The 14,855-nt window shown below is 36.9% G+C and overlaps 2 pseudogenes; one reads left to right on the top strand and one right to left on the bottom strand.

Moving 5' to 3' along the window:
* The window catches only part of LOC123457237, a 45,488-nt pseudogene that overhangs the window by 21,082 nt on the left and 9,551 nt on the right, over window positions 1-14,855 (bottom strand).
* On the top strand, window positions 8,833-9,776 carry LOC101593975 (annotated as a pseudogene).

Raw genomic sequence — 14,855 nt, 5'->3', positions numbered from 1 at the left:
GGATTAAAAATCACATACATAATATTTTGAATTGGTCAGAACTCAGTTGGTAATATTTACAATGTAATCCCTTTATTTTCTATAACCCTGTGTAATTACATAGTACACATTTTATAGCTGCAGTTACTTATCAACAGAAAGAACATTAGCGTTTACCTCCAGATCCTGATTATATGCTTTGGCATACTTAACTAAATCCTTTAAGTTGGAAATTTCATGAATTAGTTCCACCTGTAAGAGCACGTGAACAGGAAACACAGCAAGTGAATAGTGAAGCAAAATAAATAAACGAATAACAATTTTTTACAAAGGGTATGGGGAAGAAAACCAGAGAAGGCATTCTTTCCCAGCTTCAGAATCTCCCACACAGGTGGGACTGAGAGATCACTTCCTAAAGCTACTGCAACAGAGCACCTCGTGACTTACACCCTAAGAAACACCACCTAAGCAAAACAAAACCTACAAAATAAGGAAATACGACAAAAAACAAACACAGAAGACCTTGGCCATGATCCTATAAAGCTACAATAATGTTAGTAGCAACTTAGTAATCACCAACCAGAGGAGACAGTAAAGTGTAATCACAATTTTTAAAATATACATTATTGGACTTTGTTTAGAGTATGTTTATTCTATATGGTTTTTTTTTTTTTTTTTTTTTTTGGTCTTCCCAGTAACCATTTACTTGGCTCTATACTAACATGCTTTTGCATAGGTGTGATCTGGAATCAATGTTTGAAGTAGTGTCATTTCATATAGGAACTTTATGATATCATTATCACTCAGCCAAGCTGCACAAGTTTGGGATTATTAGTTATTACTCTGTGAGTAATATAGGAAATATTGGGAAAGGGATGCTATTGCTTTATATTGTTTATCTATTTAAGAGTATAGAGATGAAAGTATTTAACTTTAGTTTTGTTTCCACCAAAATATCTGTAGCTTAATTTTTGAGTACTGGAAAGTCTTGTACTCAAAACTAGTAAACCACAAGTGATCAAAGAAAAATAAATTTTCCCTTAGAACCATTTAATAACATTCAGACAAACACCTAAAAGTCTAAGAGCAAAGTTTCTGGGTACATGTGCATATATTGGCATGTGTGTGTGGTGAACTTGTGGAAGTCAAATTTCAATGTCAAGTTTTTTTCTCAACTGTTCTCAACCTATTTATTAAGACAGGGTCTCTGACTGAATCCAGCGAACACCCATTTAGTTACTGTAGCTAGTCAGTTTGCCCTGAGGGTCCACTTGTTCTTGCACATTCATAGGTGTGCATCGCCATACCATTTGGTCCTTATGTTCATGAGGCAAGTGCTTTACCAACTGAGCCACCTTCTCAACAGGAAAGTATTTATCAATGGAAAAAGCATATTCTAAGGAAATGTAAGGCATTTAATAAAATGGTATTTGTTTAGAACAGTTTTTGGAGGCCTAACTAGGTTCTGGTGAGTTTCAGACTTCAGACTAGAGCTATAATTGACATTCCAATTTAAGTCCTATCCAATAAAAATGTAAGAAAGAACCCCTGAAAAACATCTTAGCACTATTTCTGAGTGCTTATAGTCTAATATTTTCTCGATTAGTTCCTGTTAACCTACAACATAATATTAAGTAGCTAGAAAATTTAAGTGACCTGGTTCATTTCTAAAGAACTCCTTTTACATGCCTTTCTATATATTTTAAGACTATTTTAACTACTTATGAACATACTTTATTTTTTAGTTTTTCAAGGTAGGGTCTCACTCTAACCCAGGCTGACCTGAAATTCACTATGTAGTCTCAGGTGGCCTCGAACTCATGGCAATCCTCCTACCTCTGCCTCCCCAACTGCTGGGATTAAAGGCATGCACCATCATGCCCAGCTTATGAATATACTTTTTAAAGTGAAAAATTGTTAATACGAAGCAGCCACATGAATGACAGCTACCCACATAGTAAATTCCTATTGGTCTCAGCAGGAAATGAGGTGCTCTGGGCAGCATCTAGCGTGCCTTCAGTAACTACAACACAAATAACCAAGAGACACAGCCCCACGCTTCCCCAAGATGTTCCTGTAAGCATGATGGAAACAAATATGTGTAACCAAGTTAAAACAAGGTAAATACATTCATTCTTAAATCCTCTAGTTGTGTGTATCTGCTTACTTCTGAATCTTTTAAGAGAATGATACTTCTGCTAAGTGTGGTTTCTACTTCAACTTTCCCATTTCTCTTCCTCTTACCTCTTGATCTCTTTTACCTTCTCTTTTTAGAGTCTCAAATTCACCTATACCATTTTTTTCTGTTAATTTCAATTCCAGGTATTCATTTTGTCTTCTTAGCTGTTCATTGTCTAATACCAAATTATCATATTTAGCATGAAGGGAATTCAGCTCGCCTTCTAAGTTCTCCTATTATAAACAAACAAAAAAAAAAATTTCCAAGAGATTTTCAAATCACAAATTTTTTATTTCCTTAAATAATATTTAGATGAGTTGAAGGCCTAGGGCATTCTCTTCTTCAACCTTTCTAATACTTGGGCAAATTTGCTAACTCTGACTAGCTTATTTTGGAAGGAGCATAATAAATTAACAATCATACAAATAAATCATAACTCTGTCTGTGCTAGATAGGGAAAGCCCAATTGCAAAAGCAGAGAAAATACTGATAAGCCCACGTAAGTTAAACTCAGTAATTAAGCTGATTATTTAGCTGCTCATCTGTCTGACTCATTTCTCAGATGGTTCTGAATTCAGGAAGAACAGAGATATTAGGTTGACCTCTAAATCTCTAATGGTTATTGTATTTTATGATAGATCCTTAGAGAAGCCTGTTTCTATGTCATTTTGAGAAAAGCTATGATGAGGCAAAAAAGGTTAAACTGAGGATTTGAGAATATGCTGTATTGTTTTTATTTTTTTAATTAATTATTCATTTATTTGGTTTTCTGAGGTAGGGTCTCACTCTAGCTCAGGCTGACCTGGAATTCACTATGTAGTCTCAGGATGGCCTCTAACACTGATCCTCCTACCTCTGCCTCCCAAGCACTGGGATTAAAGGTGTGCACCACCACACCTGGCTTTGCTGTATTGTTTTTAAAGAACAAACTCTAATTTCTAATGTCTTAGGGATACAAAAACACTTTGCCTTTAATATCTTATAGTCATCAGTAATGGTAATCATAAATGCAGAAAGTACTTAAATTATATTCCAAAATTAAAATAAAAATTTCTTTGACATTTATAGAACTATACTATATGTTTGAATATTTTGTCACTTTTAAATCAGCCTTATATCCTCGTGGCATTTCCAAAATCAAACTTAAAACTATCACATATATTAAGATTTGCTGGTGAATTTGTAACTTCTTAGCACACACCTGTAGCATGGAATGTTTAGCCTACCTCTAGATGTCTCATAGTTATTAACCAGAGGTATAAAATGAGAGAAATCTTCGTTATAGTGAAAATTTTCTAAGATATTGTCAAGGTTAACAACATGCTGCAACAATAAAATCCGGTAACAAATTTAAAGACAATTATTCTGTAAGATATTTTAAGTTACCTGACTTAGTAGTGTTGTTGCTGAGCTCCATTCTGTCTCAGTTAGTGGTTCGAGAGTATTACTAAAGGTATCAGTCTCAACACACACAGCTAGAATTAGAAAAAGACATGTCTATAGGCATTTATACATGTACATATATAATTTGGATATGTACATATTTATAAATAATTTTGCTCCAATTCAAATGCATGATTACTGAAATCCATTTTGAGCAGAGGTAAGGACATAGAAACTCACGGACTCTGAACATAAACACTGAGCATACACTAACAAAAGATGGGCTTAACTACAACACTGTGAATTAAGACAGCTGGATGGAACCAGTACAGTGATAACATATATCCTGGAAAGCCGGGTGTGGTGGTGCAGGCCTTTAATCCCAGCACTCAGGAGGCAAAGATAGAAAGATGGCTGTGAGTCGGAGGCCAGCCCGAGACTAGAGTGATGGCACCCTGAGCTAGAATGAGACCCTGCTTCAATCATCCCTCCCCACACAAATAGTTTTATCTCCTTGACACAGTGTAGATTTTTGAATTTAACATTTGATCATTATCAGTAGATCTTTAAACATCTCTCAAATATATTGCTGGAGACATAATTCTGAAACAAATTTCTATATAAATACCACTCTTTAAAAACTGGAAAGGCTTAAGGCAGATGTTCCATTCCAAATGAGTAACATAATATCAAGAAAACATATGACTCATGATTCCACATTCTGTTACCGTCTTTTCTTTCTTTTTGACACAGGGTCTCACAGTGCAATGCTGACTGGCTTGAAACTACATAGCTCATGCTGGCCTTGAACTCATGGTAATCCTCCTACTTCAGCCTCCCAAGCGCTGGGATAATAGGCCTGAGCCACCATACCCAGATTATTAAGAGTTCTGGAATAAGGAGAGAATATTTTACAACAGTTTGCTTTCTTAAAATTATTTTTGTCATACTCTTGTAATCAGATCTACCATACATGCATTTTACTTAACCATCTTTAACATATTGACTGAGTTAGTGTATCTCTATGGAGAAGCTTGTGTAATCCAATGCGGTTCCACTTAAGGCACTCACATTCACCGCTTTCTCCTGATACAGTTATGGAAGATTTGTGTGTTCTTGTTGTTACATTTGTTGGCACTTCAACTTCATTTACATCAGTTGAATCACTCATTTTGTTAACTTTGTCTAAGCACCAAGTAACTCTTCGCTTCTTTTTGGCCTATAAAAAAAGAAACCAAAATTACTTCATACAGATCAGGGCTCAGACATTAGTAAAACAAAAGAACTAATTCCTGGATGTAAAAGCAGCAGTGTCGCACCATGTTCAAAGCGAAGGAAATGGAAAGTGAGGATCAATACCTGAAAGCTGTCCTCTGACCTCCACCTGTGTGCTGTGGGATAGGTTCTTTCTTTCTTTTGCTGATATGTGCACATAATCGCACCCCCCACCCCAAAAAAAGAAAGCCACTGATTTGATAGAATTCTTAGGTATACTCAAAATTTTCAAATCAGTAATTACATAATGCATTTGGTAAAAACTTCTTTTGTTTTAGTTTCCCAGATGACAACCGTTATTGGAAAGTTATACACCTAGACTTACTCATCTTATGTAGTTGTTATCCTTTCAGTTTATCTGTTCTGTTAACCCCATGATGGCTACTTCCTTAACACAGTCTGCCCCTTGCTGCAGCACGTTCTTCCTGCTAACTCCTCTTGGCTCTCAGTAGTCATTCCAGATTCCATAGATTATCAATTTCACCATGTTTGTTACTTCAGGTTAGTATCCTCAAACAATTTGGCTCCTTCTCTGTCCCTCAGCTACCTCATGAAGCACATTTGCAGCTAGATCACACTGCCTTTAAGTTTCTACCAGCTTCCTGCACACTGCCAGAGTCACATAGCTGGACAAGTAGGTGCCAACATTTAAAGTCTTTAATGCTCCCTGGCAGGACTTCTTTTGCTTGTCAGATTTCTTTGCCGCTTCTAGCAAAAACAAGAATATTCAAATTCTTGGACTATCTGGGAAACCTGTGATTCTGCCTTTACCTGCCACCACAGCACACAAGTAGCCTGGATTTAGAAAAGCAATGGTTTTCCTCCACGAGTCCTTCCAAAAGACAGTCTCTGTCTTTCACCTAGGACCAGCTCTCTCTTTAAGATTCAAGAGTTCATCCTAGCCCACAGCAAGGCAGCGTTTTACCTTCACAGCTGTCAACTTACTTTTGGATATGAGTTCCCTTTTCCTAAATGCAAAGGGACTTTATTTATCTTCATTTAATTTCTTGTCAGAATGTGATACTACTGTTCATTCCTTACTTGAAATCTCTTCTCAGCTGTGACAGTCACCTTACTTCTTTGTTAACACTAGAGCAGAATTTAGACTCCTTCCTAGTTTCTTCCCTTCTTGTCTCTGCCATTAAGGTTTGTGCTGGGTCGCATGTTTCTCCTCTGTGCTCTTCTTTTCCTCTTTTAAAAATTTCATTTATGTATTTGTAAGTACAGAGAGGAGAGAGAGGAGAGCAGGGAAAGTGTAGGCACAATAGGGCCGAGGGCTACTGCAAACTCCAGAGGTATGGGCCACTTTGTGCATCTGGCTTTACATGGGTGCTGGGGAACAAAACCCAGGCTTCCAGGCTTTACAAGCAAGTTCCTTTAACCACCGAGCCACCTCTCTAGCCCTGCGTTCTTTTTTTAATGTAGATATCCCAGTACCTCTTCAGTTTCTCATTGCATTAATGAATTCTGGGCCCCCAGCAAGCAAAGCAATGATTGCAGGTCTTTTTGGGTGTCTCTATCTCTAAACATTCACAAAATGCTGCTGAATCTAACTCTCTTCTCCCAGAATGACCATTTTTACATAGGCTCAACTAATCTGATATACCCAGTAGCCACATCTTTCTAAACAGCAATTCTGATATAAAGCTCTTTCTTGTCTTTAGCACATCACATTCAAATTCCTCAATGTGACTGGATATGCCTTGGTCACCAGAACATTTTTTAAGTCCAAAGAATGTGTCATGCATGTTCAAAAATCCAGGCTTTTGTTTATGTAGGTTTTCCTGAAACACTCTTCCCGTACCTTCCACTAGGCTATTTCCTACTTATCACCCAATACTTCTACCTTATAAACACTGAGTATGCTGACTGATACAGTATGTCTAATAATAACAACAATCATATTTATAACTTAAACTTACAGAAGATTTGCTGTGCTGAAGTATTATGTTAAGCATGTTCTGTGTATTATTTCAGTCTCATAAGGTGGGATATCAATTTACCTTAACAATAAGGGCAAGAATCAGTCATCAAGGTAAGTGAATTAAGATCAAATTGGTATAGCTCTAGAGTCCATCTTTCTGTCCCTCAAAGTATCTAGTGGATGAACAAAGTCCTACTCCAGTAAAAACAAAAAGGACATGAACTAGAAAGTAGAATTTTGAACACAGCATTACCCTACTGTCCTACAGTTCCCAATCATGCAATAAATTTCATTCGAATTTATTAAGAATCATTCACATAGATTATTTTGACAATATTCTAGAGTTCTTGAATTAGGCTTTCTATGAGGGAGAATTGGGGAGAGGTACTTTTTTAAAAAGTTTTTTTTTTTTAAATTATTTATTAGAGACAGAGAGAAGGAGGGGTAATGGGCATGCCAGGGCCTCTAGCCACTGCAAACTGAACTCCACATGAATGTGCCACCTTGTGAATTTGGCTTATGTAGGACCTGGGTCCTCAGGCTTTGCAGGCAAGTACCTTAACCACTCAGGCATATCTCCAGCCTAGGGGAGAGGAACTCTTAATGAAATACCTGTAAAGTAGATATACAGACAAACACATTAATTTGGTTTTGTAAGGTAGGGTCTCACTCTATCTCAGGCTGACCTGGAATTAACTATGTAGTCTTTCACAGTGATCCACCTACCTCTGCTTCCCATGTGCTGGGATTAAAGGTGTGCACCATCACGCCTGGCCCTATTTTAGGTTTCTTAAGTATATTGTAGTAATGAATAATTAGCACACAACCTTATAGTAAACACACAGAAATGTGTATTCTCTTTTTTACTGACATGATCACTGGCCATCTTTCAGTGTACCTTTAGCTCCTGTTGCAAGGCAATAGAAGACGAGGTGACCAGCATCCGCTTTAAGTTCTGAATTTTCTCGTCCTGTACTTTTTGAAGCAAGTCTTTTTCATCTAAAAGTTGGGCCAATTGGTCTTTTTCCATTTCTTGTACCTGAGTCTTTATGCTTACCTAAAATGTGATATTAGGTCATGTAAACCATAAATGTAGCAAAATTTTAAATCCTCAAACAGTGTTTCAACAATATTAATTTGTACTTAATGTATCAAATTTCTGTGAGCATTTAAAATTTTTGAAATAAGGCATTTCATACATGTAGAAATTCAATAGGCAGTTACCATAACTAATAACTTCTCAAACTTAAATAGAACATACTAACTTACCATACTATGTATATAATGTAAAATATGTTGTTAAAACAATTCTATTATTTGCCTGTGAATATATGAGTAACATATATTAAATATCGTAACAGCTGATATTTAAACACCAACAGTCATATTTCATCTCATTTATTTAAAATTTTTATTAATTAGGAACTTTGTTATCTGGGCAAAATATGTGTTGGTCCCATTCCTCTCATCTTATTCTTTTATATCCCTCCTCCCCAATAAGGGCCCTCCTCCGTGGGATTACTGGTATTCATGGGGTATGTGTTAAGGGTGCAGCAGTCACTCAGTGTGTATGGGGTGGGTGGCTCTTACAATCTTTCCAGCCCCTCTTCAATGTTTCCTGACTCTTGGTGGGTGTGTTATAAGCCTACTTTAGTTCAACTCATTCCTTAAAAGATCACTAAAATGAGTTTTATGAACTATGAGACCATGATGACTCAAACAATTAGAATGACAGGTTGACTGTGCTATATTATTAGAGGACTACTTATACTCAAGAAGGAAGAGAAATTCAAGAACAGTTATCTTTCAATTTATAGTATATTAATTTTTCCTTCAGTTTTATAGTAAATTAATTTTTTTCTTTCCATTTTGTAGTGGCCCCAGGGATACAACTCAGTACCTTGTCTGTGCTAGGGAAGCAGTTTACCATGAGCTTCAACCTTATTCCTGAAGTTAAATTTTTATAAGCTGATTTCAGTTAAAAACTGTTTTGGCTGGTGCTGCCTAAGGTGGGGGCACAAACGTGTGAACTAGCAGCTGCAGCGGCCCCTCTCGCTCTTCTTTGTAGCCAATGCTGTCAGGCGCAGGCGCGATGGGGGCCGACAAGGACCAGGAGGCTCCTTACTAACAAGATGTGTCCTTGGTACACGACCCAGGTGCGCTTGCCTGTCCTTAAATACAGCTGTGGATGACTGCTTGTGTACTGACGGTCTTCAGATTTTAAAATGTTGTCTCACAGAGATTTAACTGAATGGAACTAGAAGCTTTACGTTCTATTTATGAAGGTGATGAAAGCTTCTGGGAATTAAGTCCAGTTTCATTTCAATACAGGGTGAAAATGGTGATCCCAAAGCCTTCTTAATAGAGGTTTCCTGGACAGAAACATATCCCCAAACGCCTCCAATTATATCTATGAATGCATTTTTTTTTAATTTTTATTTATTTATTTATTTGAAAGCGACAGACACAGAGAGAAAGACACATAGAGGGAGAGAGAGAGAATGGGCGCGCCAGGGCTTCCAGCCTCTGCAAACGAACTCCAGATGCGTGCGCCCCCTTGTGCATCTGGCTAACGTGGGACCTGGGGAACCGAGCCTCGAACCGGGGTCCTTAGGCTTCACAGGCAAGCGCTTAACTGCTAAGCCATCTCTCCAACCCTATGAATGCTTTTTTTAACAACACCATTTCCTCAGCTATAAAGCAGAGTATATTAGCCAACTTACAGGAAGCAGTGGAAGTTAATCTTGGAACCGCTATGACCTATACATTGTTTGAATACGCCAAGGACAATAAGGAGCAGTTCATGGAGAATCACCATCCCATTAACTCCACAACATCCATAAGCAACATCATCTCAGTTGCCACTCCTAATATAGCCCCATCAAGTAAGAAAAAAAGACAAAAAAGAACATCTTTCTAAAGCACAGAAACAAGCTGGCAGATAAAACAGATCATAAAGGAGAATTTCCTCAAGGCTGGAACTGGGTTGATGCCATAAAGCATTTAAGCAAAACTGGCTCTAAAGAAGAAGAATAGTACTTAGAAACCGAGAAAAAGCAAAAGCACCCTTTACAAAGTACATTGGGTTCAACATCCTTCATTATTTGGGGGAATATAAAAGTGGCTTTTTATTAGACACAGTTCTTTTGTAGGTTTCTTAAAAATGTTAAGTGGAACGATCATGAAGAAATCTGGTTGTATTAAAATTGTTTTTCACAAACTTGCCTTAATAAAAGGTGAAAGTGTAACTTTAGAATTCTTTATAAAGCCTGTTGAGCTTTGTTAAATAGATGATGGAGTAGAACATTAATCAGTGTTAATGTATATGATCTTATTTAGTGGATGTGGTATATGCTAAAGGAGTCCAAGTCCTTTTCATACTGCCATCCCAGTAGAGAGAGCCAAATGCTTAGTCTACAGTTGTTCCATGGCAAGAGCCTATATCCACAGGCTTCTAATCTGGAAGTCTCCATCTCTTTTCTGCTTAACGACTAAGGCATAACTTGCTTTGGAAAACTTTAATACTGATTTACCTGATTCTCTTTGTAATTAATCTTAATTTTTCAACAGTGAGCTGCTTCCCTTTAACAAATTGATGTATTTATACTTTTTTCTTGATTTGAGTCAAAGTCTTTGATCAGGAGAGCTTTCAGTGACATGTGTAATAAGAGAACTTGAAAACAAATTTGCCAAATACTTTAGGAAACATTTGAATAAGTGCTAGCTCTTATTTAAAACACTTCTTGGGCTGGAGAGATGGCTTAGCAGTTAAGCACTTGCCTGTGAAGCCTAAGGACCCTGGTTCAAGGCTCAATTCCCCAGGACCCACGTTAGCCAGATGCACAAGGGGGCGCACGCGCCTAGAGTTCGTTTGCAGTGGCTGGAAGCCCTGGCGCACCCATTCTCTCTCTCTCTGCCTTTCTCTCTGTCTGTTGCTCTCAAATAAATAAATAAAATAAACAAAAAAAATTAAAAAAAAATAAAACACTTCTCTTTGCTGCATATATCAGGATGGAAGTAAAAGATGCCTTAATATTTAATTTTGTATTGTTGGAGATAAGTGATTTTAATAAATTTCTGTTTATCTGCTATTGTGGTGTTTTTAATTATTGGCTGACTGAGGTCTTGAAGTTGGCATGTGACAAAACCACATTTCAAGTTGTGAGGGTTTTGTAGTGTCTCTTCAAATGTGCAAATGTATTTTTTGCCCTGTGTATCTTTTCAACATTATATATAGAAGTCTTTCAAATGCTGAACTCTTACACATGCTTGTTAAAAAAAAATCACTAGTAGAGAAACCATTGCTACAGTTTACTAGGAAAGTTACTGATATTTATGTGATTTACAGTGACTGTATGTGTGTTCCCCAGCTTGAAGAACACTTAGAACTCCATTATATCCAGAAGGGGGGATTAATAAATACAGAAAGGGGGATTGTTAATGTGTCACATTATACTTGAGTAGTTTATGTCTGAGGTTTTAAAGAATAATTAACTTTTATTAAGGACTTTATCTTAGCATAAGAGCAATTTGTGATATATCCATAGATTTATACAAAGTTAGTCTTAGCTTCAGTTAAATTGTGTGAGCTGTAAAGTGAGAATAGTAACAGTGAAAAGTTTACTCTCCTTGTGAGAAGCTGAGTCAAATTTTCCTTCTTGGGTTAATATTAAAATAGAGGAGCATTAGATGATGACATCTTTTGTTTTCAAGTTATGTGGAGTTTTATTGTCATACTGATTTGATTTTTTTTTAAAGAAACATCTTGTAATGAAAAATATGTGTTTGTTCTACTCTGAAGATTATGAAACTGGTCAAGCTTATGGTTCTTCAATTACAAAGAAAAAAATGCTAGTTAAATACCAATGAACTATTTTTACTCTTTTATATGAAATGTATAAATTTCTGGGGGTGATGGTGGCAGTAGTGCCTCTTGTTACCATATGTAAAACACTTGAACCCTTTCATCAATATTGCCATCATCTGATGAACACTCCCAATATATTTTCTCAAAGTCTGTTTAATTAAAGTTGTATGGAATGATGTAACTAATAAGCAATAAAGTCTGAATTATTATTATAAAAAAACTGCTTTGTTTTAAACTTTAGAGTTTTAGTCTTCTGGGCAGATCTCCATTATTCTAATAGGCCTGTATTTACTAAAGCAAATGATTCATACATACTTCTTCGAATTGTTTTTTCAGATCCACTATTTCTTTATTATATCTTTTTAGGAGTGCTTCATCACTTGATACCTCATTCACAAAAGGAGTAGTGTTCTTCATATATTTAGCAATGCTGGCAAACTGCAACAAAGTAGTATAAAATGTTCAATATCAATTCTAACAGTTGATAGAATATCTTATTTTCTTAAATCAACTTTATTTGAATAAACAAACTCTTCTCAGTTGGCTTAACACTTCTGACTACAGGAAGCATTCCATGGCCTTTTAATGTTTTGTAACTAGGTCAAGTCAAGGAGAGGTGAAAGTATACCTTGAAGACAGATGCCATTAGAACCTCCAGGCACTGGTTTCTTGGAATCCCACTCAACCTGCAGAATGCTTCCTCTATTCTGAAGCTCCACTTCTGCCCCATAGTTTCTGCCCTTGCTTTGGACTCCATTCTACTTATTGGCTACTTAACTAGCAATTCATGGCAAAAATGGTGGAAGACAAATCTTTTATCTATTTTATGAATTTTGGCAGTAGTATGACTCATTGCTAAATAATGTTTTATCCCTCCTTCTTTTTTTTTATTTGTAGCCTAGACTGGACTGAAATTTCCTATGTAGACCAGGCTGGACTAGAACTTGGCAGTTTTCCTGCCTCTGCCTTCCAAGACCAGAATGACAGGCTGATCTCAAGGGATTCACCCTCCCAAATGCTGGGATTAATGGCATGTGCCACCATGCCCAGCTTTAAAGCATTCTTTTTCTTTTTGCCTGGGGAGGGGATCAAACCAAGTGCCTGTGCATGTTATGCAAGCACTCTACCATTGAGGTATGGCCCCAGCCCCTTTGGCAGCTACTTAATACCATGGTTCTTGAGTATGAATCCTCGAAGTAACCTTAAGTGGGTAGATAAGACGACCACTGAATCTATCATTGAGAAAACAATTCTGTTAATCTTTTCATTTCTTCCCCTTTATTTCCTCTGTTTTATTTTTTAAAGTTTTAAAACTCATGCTGATCCTCCTACCTCTGCCTCCCAAGCGCTGGAATTAAACGTATGCACCACCATGCCCCGCTTTACCTCTTTTAAAATAAAATGTGTAAGTTTGAAGCTCAGATCAAGGCAGGCAATAGTTAGATAGCAGAAATTCAACAGTAATATCTACATATATACATAAGTTAGTTTTTATTTATGGAACTATATTAGTCCTATAACATTTCCTATGCTCCTATTTTAAGTACAAAAAATGAATTATTTAAACAAAATACCAAGTGATTTACGTTGGATCGATCAAAAAATCATGGAGAAGGGATACAAATTAGTAAAGCCCAGGAAGATGTTATTTAAGAGATTATTACAACAGGAATTATGTCCAGAAAGAAAACAGTACCTAATCTGACTGCTTTTCTTATATTAAGGTTAGATAAAAATCAAGCTCACCTGGAGAGTAGAAAGGGTTTCATCGAAAGAAATTGGAGTAATTGTGCAAATAATACGTGTTTTTGCATTTCCTCCAAAGGAATTCTGAAGAATTCGTGTTAATTTGCTATCTCGATAATTTATGAAACCACTTCACCAGAAACAAGTTTGGGAAGAAAAAGATTGATAAAATGCATATAGTAAGATTTTTTTAAAACACTTAAATTAGTAATCATTAAAAATGCTTTTACAGGTTATATAAGACAGATCAAAATACTAATCAAAACTACTTAAAGTAGCAGGTCAACTCAATAGGTTACAGTCATACGAATAAGAACCTATTCTGACAGAAGCCCCAAAGCTTTTGAATATGTAGATGAAATCAATATATGTGATTATTACTTAAGTATTGCTTTTTTTTGAGGTAGGTTCTAATTCTAGCCCAGGTTGGAGCTCACTAGGTAGCCCCAGGCTGACAATGAATTCACAGATCCTCCTAGTTCAGCCTCCCTAGTGCTGGGATTAAAGGTGTGTGTCACCACACCTGGCTCTGCATTTTTCTATTGAGTATAAAACACAAGCAATAAGTGCACAATGGGACAAACTTACCCAATTTGCCCATCACGAAGTTTCTTGATCACTTGTCCCAAAATAAATAAACTTCGATTTATATTGCAGCCTTCCTTGAGTCGCACACCTGAATTTATTACACAAATATAAAAATTAACCCCTGTACTAAATGATGAACTGACTTATAGGGAAGTTATGGGAGAAATCAGACATGAAAGGTCAGATGCTAGTTTATGCTCTGAGTTGGACAGAAGTCCACAATTAGTAAAACTGAGAAGCGTTCTTTTGGTATTCTGCCCACCTACTATATCAATCAGAAATATCATCACCTGTGACAAAGAGGAGAAAAAACCATGTCCTAAAAGAGCTCCTCTATAACCTCAGTTCAAATCTGATTTTTAAATAAATCTTAAATAAACACAATCATGGACTCCCAACAAAATTAGTCAATTTTATTTTAGTTATTTGTTTTAGTGTATGTGTATGATGTGCCTATGTGTGTGTGGATGCACGCATGCCGCGTTATGAGTGTGGAGGTCAGAGGCCAGCTTCTGGCGTCCATCCTTACCTTCTACCTTGTTTGAGGCATTGTTTGCTCAGTGTACACCTGGCCAGCTAGCCCATGAGAGTCCAGGGATTCATCTGTCTCTACCTCCCAATGTTGGGGTAAGGAGTACTGGGACTACAGATGCATGCCACTGTTTCCAGTTTTATGTGGATCCTTGAGCCATATCCTCAGCTCAATTTTTAATTTATTTTTATTGACTTATTCATTGGGGTGGGGCACAGAGAGAGAATGGGCACGCCAGGGTCTCTAGCCACTGCAAAGGAACTCCAGACACATACACCACCATGTGCATCTGGCTTATGTGGGTTCTGGGGAATCGAACCTGGGTCCTTCGGCTTTAAAGGCAACTGCCTTAACTGCAAGCATGAATTTTTAATTTTTTTTA

This window comes from Jaculus jaculus, unplaced genomic scaffold (assembly GCF_020740685.1).
Source record: "Jaculus jaculus isolate mJacJac1 unplaced genomic scaffold, mJacJac1.mat.Y.cur mat_scaffold_103_1_207660_arrow_ctg1, whole genome shotgun sequence".
NCBI lineage: Eukaryota > Metazoa > Chordata > Mammalia > Rodentia > Dipodidae > Jaculus > Jaculus jaculus.
This window is presented reverse-complemented; position numbering and strand designations above follow the sequence as displayed.